The 12,484-nt window shown below is 41.5% G+C and overlaps 1 long non-coding RNA gene across 1 annotated transcript in view; it reads left to right on the top strand.

Annotated features, from left to right (window-relative positions):
• The window catches only part of LOC140847812 (uncharacterized), a 37,715-nt gene that overhangs the window by 11,332 nt on the left and 13,899 nt on the right, over window positions 1–12,484 (top strand). Inside the window, exon 2 of the long non-coding RNA XR_012128003.1 lies at window positions 10,423–10,565. This is a non-coding gene — a long non-coding RNA (uncharacterized lncRNA). The remainder of the gene's footprint in view (window positions 1–10,422; window positions 10,566–12,484) is intronic.

Consider the following 12,484-nt stretch of genomic DNA (forward strand, 5'->3'; position numbering starts at 1 on the left):
CCTTATGTATCTTATTCACGACCTCTGTGTGGGGGACATTGTAAACTCTAAATTTTCCTTCTCTCTTGAGTTTTATACTAGAATTCCCACTTACTTGCTAGACCTTTCCTCCCAGATGTATTGCCTACACTTAAACCTCTAAGGATTTACCAATTTCCTCAGAATAAATCTGCTCTTCCTTAAGGATTCTCTGCTTGCCTATTTGTGTCATCATCTCTCATAAGCACATTCTAAGTGATGCCATTTTTCACTACTGTCTCTTTCTTGCTCGCAACATAGAATAGGTGCTGTCAACTCTACTTCTGTAATGTTTCAGGCATCCATTGCCTCCCCTTTCTTCCCAGTGCAGTCATCCTAGCTCAGGTCATCAATTCCTCTTTGTAAGTGGCATACCAGTCTCTAAATGCTTTTCTGCTTTTCACTTTGTCTTCCTGATCCACCTGTGACTGAACATTCGGAAGCAGAACTTGGATCATTCTGTTAACTCAGTCAAAGCTTTAAAAAGTCCCCATTGTTTTAAGCCTAAGTTCTGAACTCCTGCGCATGGCATGCAGAGCCTGTGCCAACCAGTTCCTGCATAATTTCCAATCCCATCCATTACTGCGTGGTCCTGCAGTCCATGCATCCAGTGGAACTGCTTGCCATTCCCTAAGTCATGGTTGCCTCTCTCCCATGCCTCTGCTCTCCTCTCTGCTTTCCCTCTGTGACCATGTGATGTAATGCCCACTTCAAACCCAGTTCGAACATTGCCTTTTCCATTGCCCTTGGAATCCATTTCCATTGCCCCTTGGAATCCATTTACTTTTACCCCAGGATTTAGGGATAGTCAAGATACAATCTGAATGTCTCTGTCCATGGAAAATATTGTAATAAATACTCACTGATAAAATATGCTTGTTTCATGTGCATTCCCACATAGCGCTTTCAACTATTTCACTTTTATGTACATGTGTTATTTCTCTCTTCAGACTGAAGGGCACCAGTGAAATGCTTAAATCACTGCTCAGTTCATATGTCTCGGCATTCTGGAGGGCATTTATGAGTGCGCATATTCATACACTCAGAAAAGACCATTTAGAGGTTTTGTTTTTAAAATTCTACTAAAATAAAGATAAAAACCTAATTGTGGATTAAATTGTTAAAATTCAGCTTGTGACTTAAGTTATTTCTAAGTTTACCAAACTTAATCACTTTTAAAGGTAATATACATGAGTTTTTGGGACCCTCTGTAATCCCTTTGCAGTGGCAAAAATTAGGGAATTTTTGGTTCCTAAGAGCAATCTTAGATAAATGCTCTTAGATATCTTGGACTGTATTGACAAATTTAATATGTTTTCTTTATTTTTAAGGTCTTTGTCTGATGAATCTTGCCAAATGCCAAGCTGATCCAACATGACGTTTTTCTAAGCTTTGTGTGGAAATGAGAAAAACTAAGATTTTTTGTCTAAATGTATTCCCTTTTTAAAATTTTGATAATAAGTTCTTTTATTTTCTGTGACAAATGGCCTTTCTTTCATGAAGGTACTGTGATGGCAGATGATAGTTTTCTGAGTTTCCTTTTTTCATGTTCTTACTCTGAAAAATGGACAGTCCTACCAGCACCCTAAATTGATTTTGACAGCTAACTGTCCCATGAGGCCCAAATGTCTGAGAGCCACTGCTCCTGTCTGTGGAGTGTAAAATCAATTTACTTTTCTTTAAAAAAATACTTTTTTTTTTGGAGACTTTGTTTAAATATGTGGCTCATAAATGGGAACAGTAAACACCAACTTCAGGACTGATGTCTCCTCTGGAGGATAGGAAGGGATTGGGGAGGGACAAGACTCTCTCAACCGATGCCTTCATAATGGGTTTCTTAAACTGGTCAAGAGCTGCACAGATTTAGCTATTTGATTCTCCATATCTTCCTGTGTTTAAAATATGTTAGACTAAAAATAATGCATGCAATGCGTGGACCATTAGAGCTCACAGATGGCTAGAGAAATGTAGGCATGGAAAGCCCAGGGAGGCAGGTGGTCTGTCTGCTATTAGAGATGGGCCATTTGAGGCTATCACTGAAGAGTCCTTCCCGAGGCCACAGGGCAAGAAGAAAGTCACAGCAACTTCTCTACTTATTGGCCCAGGATGACAAAAAGCGAGTCTGAGGGTCTGGGAGAGAAAGTGACTCATTCAGCTCTGGGAGGAGAGAGGGCCTGGGATGGACTTTGAGGGCTTAGGATGCTGCTCCACCAGTGGTGCCTCCTGTCACCTGCGGGGCTGGTTTCAGGTGGAGGTTGCTGGGCCACCTCTCCTGGGTGGCCTGCTGGTCAGGACCCACAGGGTGGAATGTCTTCTGGAGCCAGAAGCCCTGAGTTCTCATGAAGTCCTCCTTGCCCCTGACCTTCTTCAGGAGATAGAGAGATGGCTTCCGTGTTGACTCACAACCCCTTGCAGATCTCTGAGGTTACATTCCCCCCAGGTCCCAAAGTGGCCTTGCCTCAACCTAGGACTCTGAGAACTGGACAGTGTGTGAGCAGCATCAGGAGCCAACTCGGCTTGAGGTCACTCCGGGGAAACCCACTTCTCTGAAAGCCACTTCGGAAACCACTTTGCCAAGACGAGTTCTGCAAATGGTCAATCTGCTGGTATTTCCCAATTTACCAAAAAATTATTTTAAAAAACACTTTATAACTTTTGCAGAGATCCACATCAGAGGAGCTGTTTTACCAGTTTTTGAATATTCCTCTGAAGTTTCCCTTGTCCACTGAAGGTCTCTGCCTGTTAGTTTTCTGGAGGTGCCCTGTAGTAGCTGCGGTCACCTCTCCTAACGTTGCACCACAGCCTGACAAGGAGGAAGGTTCCTTGACTTTTTTCAAATCATGTCAATGATTTGGGGAAGGAGACCCAACTCATTTTGAGATTGAGGATTTGTACATGTTTCTGATGGCAAGGGTTTTATGAATTACAGATGGGCAGGTTTCTCTCTTCTAATAGATTTCCAAGGTAGGCTAATCCTTTAGGGACCTCATGTAAGGGAATCGCATGGTATTTGTCTTTTTTTTGTGGCTGGCTTATTTTATTAGCATAATGTCAAGGTTCATTTATGTTGTAACATATTATAGAATTTTCTTCATTTTTAAGGATAAATAATTTTCCATTGTATATATGGACCACTTTGCTTATCTGTTTATTTGTTGGTGGACACTTAGGTTTTTTCCACATTTAGTTATTGTGGACAATGCTGCTATAGAAATATCTCTTCAAGACCCTGCTTTCAGTTCTTTTGGGTACATACCCAGAAGTAGAATTGCTGAATAATTGGGTAATTCTATTTTAGATATTTTAGGAACCGCCATACTGTTTTCCATAGCGGCTGCAGCATTTCACATTCCCTCCAATAGGGCACAAGGGTTCCAGTTTCTCCACATCTTTGCCAACACTTGTTATTTTCTTTTTTCTCTCTCTCTCTCTTTTTTTTTTTTTTTTTGCTTATGGTAATGCATTATTGTAGTGCTAATTGCACTACATTTCCCTAAGGATTAGTGTTATTGAGCCCAATACCTTGTGCTGTGCTTTATTTTTTAGTCTTTTTTCCCTCTGCATTTAATTTTGAAAGGTTTCTTTTGAAGTTCTCTTATAGCTCACCAATCTTAGTATTTTTAAGTGTGATTAATGCCATCCACTGTATTTTTAATCTGAGATATCGTAGTTTCATGTATAGAAGTGTGATTTGGATCTCTACTTAATATGTACATCTTTCCTCTAGCTTTTTAAACAAATGGAATAAAGTCATCATTACCCTTTTACTGTACTTGCCTGCTAATTCTAACATCTGTGTCAGTTCTGCTTCAGTTTCGATAGATTGACTCGTACACATTCTGAGTCATATTTTCTTCCTTATTTGCATGACTGATGACCTTGATGGGTTGTAATTTTACCTGGTTGGTTGCTGAATAGTTTCCTATTCCTATAAATGTTCTGGGGCTTTGTTCTGGGATGCTGTTAATCACTGGGGTACACTTCGATGCTTTTGAGTCTTGCTTTTTAAGGTGCCTTAGGCAGGATTCAAGCAGTTTTTAGTCTAGGGATGATTATTTCCCACCAACGAGGCATGGCTCTTCAGGGCACCCTACCTGATGCCCCATGAATCATGGACTTAAAGGTGCTTCTGGCTGGCTGGTGGGAACAGGCATTAATCGTGGTCCCTGCGAGCTGAGTGTTATTCTCTCTCATCCTTTAAGGTGGCTCTTTTCTTGGCCTTCAGCCGTTTCTTCACACCCATTTGATGATTAATACTCTGCTGAAATGAAGGTCCCTTAAGTGGTCTTTCCACAACTTTCAGGCCTCTGGGGTTTCTCTCGGTGTTGCCTTTACTCTATGTCTACTGGGCCAACTCTGACTGTGTCGGTCTCCCTGGACACTCAGCTCCATCTCCATCTCAGGAAATCTGCTGCCCTTACCTGGATGCTGCCTGCCTGTCCCTGACATGAAAACTGTCTCAAAGTAGTGTCTTGCCAATGGGTTTCAGCCCTGGGCAAGTTCACTATGGATTCCATGTGACCAAAGAAATTACAGTAGAATGTTCTTGGGGTGAAAGGGTTATACCCAACTTTATTTTCACAGTGGCAGGTCAATCACTAGAATCCCATCCACTCAGAGCGAGTCTGCATGCAGCAAGCTGGTCTCTGCCTCTGGGCCTCTCTACCCATGCAGCCATCTCAGTCTCTGTCCTTGGCGCTACCACCACCCCAGCCTCATCTCTGCTCACCTGCAGCCTTGCAGCCATACCACCATGTTGCACAGAGCATGGGGCAGGGCTTTTTATATAGACTCAATAACCATGTATTGCCCACACATGTATAGTGAGCTAGCCGACCAGGCCAGATGAGAATCCTGGCCATAGGAACCTTCACTTTATGCACACACCACAAATTATTTTTCATAGTTATTGATGGAAATGTAGCTGCCAGGGAACCCAAAGGCCAGACATAGGAGATGGCAACTGCACACACTAAAGAACTATGGTACTGGCTGTGTGTACAAATGTTGGACTAGATTAATATAAGATAAATATCTGGAAATTGGTTTAAAAGCAAAATTTCAGAGCCTTGGTCTTTATCACTTTTTGTATGCATTTAACAAAGAAACTTCTTACATACCAAACACACAGACAATAGGAGAAAAGACTCAGCAGCAGTCACTCATAAGGACCAGGAGATACATCTAGAGCTCTGAGGGAGAAGCTCAGGGTTTCTACTTTTCCACCCAGTGCTCACCATTAGATGTTAATCTCTAGGTCTAATAGAGTAAAATACCATTCTTTCCACAAATAGGAACTGATGTTTATTATCTGCATGATACTAAGAGGGAAAATGTGGAATTCTAAGTGCAACAAGCTCGAGATATTCTTAGGAGGGAGAAAAAGTAAGATATAAAAAGTTAACTGGCATGGCATAGCTATTAGAACAACAGTGTGGCAAAAAAAAAAATTAAAATCGGTATGCAAAGAGGTCTTTGCATCCCATGTGCATTGCAACATTATTCACAATAGCCAAGACATGGAAGCAACTTCTGTGTGTGTCCACTGATAGAAAAATGGATAAAGAAAATGTTTTATACACACACACACACACACACACACACACACACAGACATAGAGACAGAGAAAGAAACTATTACTCAGCCCTAAAAAAGAAGGGAATTCTTCCACTTCTAGGAATGTACCCTAAGAATGCAGCAGCCCAGTTTGAAAAAGACAGATGCACCCCTATGTTTATCACAGCACTATTTACAATAGCCAAGAAATGGAATCAACCTAAGTGTCCATCAGTAGATGAATGGATAAAGAAGAGGTGGTACATATACACAATGGAATATTATTCAGCCATAAGAAGAAAGCAAATCCTACCATTTGCAACAACATGGATGGAGCTAGAGGGTATTATGCTCAGTGAAATAAGCCAGGTGGAGAAAGACAAGTACCAAATGATTTCACTCATACGTGGAGTATAAGAACAAATAAAAACTGAAGGAACAAAATAGCAGCAGACTCACAGAACCCACGAGTGGACTAACAGTTACCAAAGGGAAAGGGACTGGGGAGAATGGGTAGGAAGGGATAAGGGTGGGAAAAAAGAAAGGGGGCATTATGATTAACAGGTATAAAGTGGGAGGGAGCATGGGGAGGGCTGTACAACACAGAGAAGACAAGTAGTGATTTTACAGCATGTTACTATGCTGATGGACAGTGACTGTAATGGGGGGGGGGGGGGGGGACTTGGTGAAGGGGGGAGCCTATTAAACATAATGTTCTGCATGTAATTGTAGATTAATGATAACAAGAAAATAAAAAATAAAAAAAGAAGGGAATTCTGTCATTTGAGACAAGACAGATCAGCCTGGAGGGCATTAGACGAAGTGAAATAGGCCAGACAGAGAAAGACAAATACTGCATGATCGCACTTACATGTGGAATCTAAAAAAGTCCTAGTTTCCCCTAAACAACTTAGCACATTGTCGATGGAAGAACATCAAAGAAGTCTTTCTACATCCTTAAAGATTCTCATATGCCAGTCCTAGCAAATCTGTTGTTCAAGTTTTCTCTCCTATTCCCATGACTGAATGGCCTAGAAGTTCCTAAGCCTCATAGTGGTATGATTGATGTGAAAATTCAGGATATTCCTATTAAAGTTTAATTAAAATTAAAATAGTACTTGTGAAAATTTAGGATATTCTTATTAAAGAATAATTAAAATTAAAATAATTCTTGTTTTTAGGCCACACTCAAAAAGAGGATGGGTACTTCCCCTACCTCCCTTCTCTTGGTGACACTTACCTTTCCCTTGGGTTTCATCATTCTCCCCTCTCCAAGGACCCAGTGCAGATAGCTGAGTCCACTTTTGGCTCTAAGGGTCAAGTATGTAGCTCAGGCCTAAGGAAATTAGTCTCGTCTTACCTCCTCCTGCCACACTGCCAGAGGAGACATGGCTGGGAGACCGGAGAAGCCTGTGGCAGTGCTCAAGTGGGACAGGAAGGCTACAGGGGATAGGCTTGCATATTTCCCTCCCATACTGGGATGCCAGAGCAACGCAGAGCTGGTATTTCCCTTCCTTCTGCTTGCTTAGGTTCTGGTAAAACCCAAGATAGCTAGAAAATAGTTTTTCTTGAGGACAGGGCTAATTAAGGAGAACAGGGTGCGCTGGTATATTTCACAATGGTTCCTGTCCTGTTCCCCTGCTGACAGCACGGGGGAGTTTTGCTGTGATCTCACTGTGAGAATCTGGGGCACCTCCTAGAGAGGAAAACTCTTGAGAGTGCCTGGGCTCCTGTGACAGCATTCCTCCTAGAAGCTTTGCAAACTGCCTGTTCTCCACAGCATACTGACTCCAGGTCTTCAGCCAACTCTAGTAATATGTTCATTTTCATTTTTGGAAAAAAATTCAGCATCTCATAATAACTCAATAGAATACCAGAAAGTAGGTCATCAGACAAACTTCAGGAAGGCCTTCTACCATGAGCTGAGGACCCTTCTTCAAAAGCCATGAATGGAACCAGCAAGGCTCAAAAATTTCAGTGTCAGGACCTCTTTTTTTGTTTGTTTTAATTGAGGTGAAATTCACATAACATATAATTAATCATAAAAAGTGTACAGTACAGTGGCATTTAGTGTATTCATAATGTTATTGTTTTTAGCACCCCAGAGAAACACCCTGAACCCACTATCACTCTCCTAGCCCCTGGTAACCACTAATTTATTTTCTGTCTCTATGGAGCTGCCTTTTCTGGACATATCACATTAAAGAAATCATACAACATGTGACATTTTGTGTCTGGCTTATTTCACTAAATGTTTTGGAGGCTCACCTACATCGTCACATCTATCAGTACTTCATTCCTTTTTGTGGCTGAATAATATTGCAGTGTATGGATGGACCACAGTTTGTTCATTGTCGATGTGCATTTGGGTAGTTTCTGCCTCTTGGCTATTTGGCTATAAAACTTGTGTGCTGTAGGAGTTGTGTACAAGTTTCTGCATGGACACAGGCTTCCACCTCTCCTGGGTGTCACTAGGAGTGGAGCTGCTGGGTTATGTGGTAATTTATGTCTAGCTTTTGAGGGCCCACCGATCTGTTTTCCACAGTGACTGCAGCACCATTGCTGCATACATCCCTACCAGCAGTGTATGAGGGTTCCTGTTTCTCCACAGCCTTATCAGTTTTTTTTGTTTTACTTTTCTTTTTGCTTAGAGTCAGTAGTAAGAAGTGACTCTTGTTGTGATTTTAATTTATTTCTGAAATGACCAATGATGATATGCTTATTAACAATTTGTCAGGACCTGTGTCCATTATTAAAAGGTGCTGGGATCCCAAAGAGCTTTTGTTTATGTAGTTTCATCTAGTGAAAGCATATTTAGACACTAAAACCAAGAAATTTAAAAAATATTATTTATTAATTCTTTTGTAAACAACAGTAATAAGCTTATATGTTAACATCAGAATGAAGATATCATCACATATTGTGTGTATCTGGAAAACTCTATCATACACTTAGGAAGAGAGTGAAAAAGGAAAATAACATCTTAATAATCATGAAAAACATTTTGATCTCATAGACTTCCCTTCTCCAAAATGCATAATGAGAATTCAATTTTACTCAAGTAAGATAAGTGTGGATAAAGTGAAGCTTCCTATGGCCAGGATCCTCACCTGAACCTAAATGACTTGATGATGTAACTGGCCTGTTGCTAGTCTACTGTTCCCACACCCATAGGCAATAAGCTATTACTGACTGAGTCACTATATAAAGCGCTCTGGGCAGAAGCAGAGATGAGGGAGGGTTACAGACTTGCAGACTGTTGGTTGCAGATGTAATTCTAGTGCTTGACTTATCACTGGGAGAACAAGCTGGGTAATAAACTCTTTCATCCCAAGAACATTCCATTGTCATTCCACGGTATCACTGAATCCATAGTGAACTTGCCCTGGGCTGAAACCCACTGGCAAGACAATAAGTAAATTAAAAAAAATTTTTTTTCCCCTAAGATAACCCTCTCAACTTTACTGAGACAACATATGGAGTGGATAGATGCTGACAGCAGAGGCTGGTCTGTGCTTGGTTGGTTACAGGACAGAAAAGGGTTCTTTGGTCTGATAAGGACCTGATGACACCTGCCCACCCCACCTTTTTTTTAATAATGCTTTTCTACCCTTTCAGAAATGAAAACTGGCTGCTGGTTTAAACTTTTCACTAATCCCTTTAATCATATGATTTTATTCAACCAGGACATCTGAGTCAACCAGTTTGAGAATTGGTATCTTATTCAAGCACCTGATCACAAACTGATCAGACTGAAATCTCAGCACCTAAAGATTACCTTCTCAGCAGGAATTGGGGGTGGGGGTGGGGTGGGCATGGAGAGGTACAATCAGTGGTCCTCAAAGTGTGGTCCCCAGCCAGCACCATCAGTACCAACTGCAGCTTGTCAGAAATGTAAATTCTTGGGCCTCACCCCAGATGTCCTGACTTAGAAACTCTGGACGTCGGCCCAGCCATCTGGGCCTCCAGGTGATTCTGCTTTGCTAAGCATTTTGCTGACAGTCTGAGGACCATCGGTGTAGCTTCTCCAGAGTCATGTTCTTAACATGGTCTTCGTCCTCATTCCCCACTGCCTCCTTCTTTCTTTCCTCCCATAAACATTGAATGTATTGATCCCTTATGAGTGTTTTTATGACAGTGATTTGGAAATACACACATTTGCAGATTGCGTGTCTATCTGTAAACATCAAATTCGTGCAGGCCAAATTCAGAGTATCTTTTCTAGCAATCCCAAGGAAATGAACTCTTGAAGAGCCTGTTAGTAATGTACAGGTGAAGATTTCTTCCTATACTTTGCCACCTGCGACCAGTTTATCCTTCTTTTCCCAACTTTAACTCCAGTAAAATCCTTTCAAATATTGAAGCTCTACAGTTCTAAGGGCTTGGTTGCCCTCTTTGTTGTTACCCTGCCTTGGTAATTCTTCCATGGCCTCTGTTCTTTGAACTTCAAAATTGAGGGTTCAGGGGAAGAGGGCTAGTTTAGAGGACTGAGTTAAGGACAAAAAGATTCATAGCTAACAGTCTGGAGTTCTTAGAGAGTGTTCATTCAGGAATATGACTGGGAGAATGGGCTAGTCCAACAGAGGCTGGGAAGGGAACTGCGTGGATCATGTGACAAGGTGCAATTTCATAGGACCTTACATAGGGAGTGTGTGTATGTGAATTTACGTTAGTGCTAGGGTTTTCCTTGGATTTCTTGACTGGGAAGTTGGGATGACATTAACATGAGGCTTCTTTTCTTTATGCTCTATGTGGTGTAGAGAGAGTTCCATGCCATTCAAGCTTTAATTAATACATATACATGAAAATAAGACTGAGAGTTCTAGTTGTTCCTTCCTGTTCTTCCAGTGACCTTGGAAATGCTGCCTAGAAGCAGATCGAGCTCACTGGTTGATACTACAGAGCTTCATGGTGGGTGTGCAGATGTCTGGTGTTCTGTGAGGGACTTCAGAGCTTTCCAGATACAAGGGATCACAGGAGGTGCCTCTTGGGTGAGTGTTCGACTTCTTTGATTTCACTTGTGCTCCATGACTTCTGTGGGCTGTTCTTGGCTTCTTAGCACTCTTGGTTTTCTAGATTGTTCTTCTACTCTTCCTCCTGTAGTGATATAACTAAGTAATAGTCATAGGTGTAATATTGCACCAAGAAAAATGGGTTCTCCCCAAACTGATGTGGTAGAGCATTCAACGTAAGCTCCCACTGACCTGCTAACTTTAGGTTCCGCCCCAGGGTATCATTACCTTCCCATATGCTGAAATCTGACCTCAAGGCCTCTTCCGCCGTCCAGAGGCTGAGACTGGCTGCCCCTGGGTTCTTGTGTACTACACATCCCCTCACCTTCCATTTCATCCTTGTGTTTGTGACCACATGGTCCCACTATTGATTCTCTAAAACTTCTTCCTTAACCTCCACTTCCAATCAGCAGCCAATACTGCTACCTTGACCTCCTTTGCATATTTCTTGATTCTTCTCCTTTTTAACTTACACCCACTGACCTAGTTCATGCCTGCATCATCTCTTGTGCAAATTTATTTCGTCATAACATAACCAAACTGCCCCCACTATCACCTGCCTCAAAGTCAGACCACTCAGAGGGCCAGTGCTACCGCCTGTCCTATAAGTAAAGCTTCTGGGGCTCTCTGTAGCCCTCAGGACAGAGTCCAAGCCCTTCAGTCAGGCGTGGTCTTCCATGTCTTGGTCACTGTGTCACTGTCTATCCCCACAATCTCATGTTTCCGCTGCCCCATGTACTTGACACTCAGTGCTTAGAGCTGCTTGGTGTGTCCCAGACATCTGTAGCTGCACCACTCTGCTTTCCTTTGCCCATTTTCTCTGTGCTGAGCAGTGACTCCTGCCTTTCTTTGACTTCATGCATCTCAGGCACCATCAGCTCTAAAAGCCTTGCTGGCAACACCTGTGTAGGGCTAAGTGTCTTCTCTCTTTGCTCCTATAACACATCAATTTTAGGCTCTAACAGATTATATTTAAAGTATCTATTTTTTTCTCTTCTCCTCTGCTCATCTATGAGCTCCTGAGAGTGGGGACCATTTGTATTTATCTTTGGCTCTTATCAAGAGCCTGGTACATAGCAAATATTTTTGTAATAGTTTTTTTCTTTTATTGAGATACAGTTGACACATAACATTGTGCAGGTTTAAGGTATACAATGTGCTGATTTGATATGTTTATATATTGCAATTTGATTATCACCGTAGGGTGAGCGAACACCTCCATCACCATCACATAACTGTCATTTCTTTTCTGTGGTGAGAACATTTAAGGTTTAGTCTCTTGGAAACTTTGAAATTTATAATATACCATGTTTTACTATAATCATGGTGCTGTGCATCAGATCCCCAGAATTTATTCATCTTCTAACTGCAAGTGTGCACCCTTTGACAAAGTTTTTTTGAACTATTTAGAGAATAATAGCTCCAGAAAAGGTATAATAAAAGTAACTAATTGTGCTAAATGATTTTCTTGAGTTGAAAACTCCTAGTTTCTAGCCACTGATGCACTTTAAGAACTTTCTCTGGTGGTGGAAATATTTTGTATCTATGTTGTCCAATAACATAGCCACATGTGGCTGTTGGACACTTGAAAATAGGATTAGTGCAACCAATGAACTGAATTTTTAATTGTGTTAAACTTATTTAAGTTTAAAGTTAAATACCCACATGTGACCAGTGGCTCTTATATTGAGCATCACAGTCCTGGACTTCTGCCTTACTTAGCCCAAGGAATACCTGGTTACTTCCTACCTTGTTCTGAGCTCCCATGGAGCAAGGCTCCAAGAAGTGGTGTGCTGGTGACTTTAACAACCAGTTCTCTGAAAAAGTTTGCCTACTTCCATGGTGTAATTACTCCCACTATGCCCAGTTCCAAGCTACCAATGTGACGTCAGTATACA

This window comes from Manis javanica, chromosome 2 (genome assembly GCF_040802235.1).
Source record: "Manis javanica isolate MJ-LG chromosome 2, MJ_LKY, whole genome shotgun sequence".
Lineage (NCBI taxonomy): Eukaryota > Metazoa > Chordata > Mammalia > Pholidota > Manidae > Manis > Manis javanica.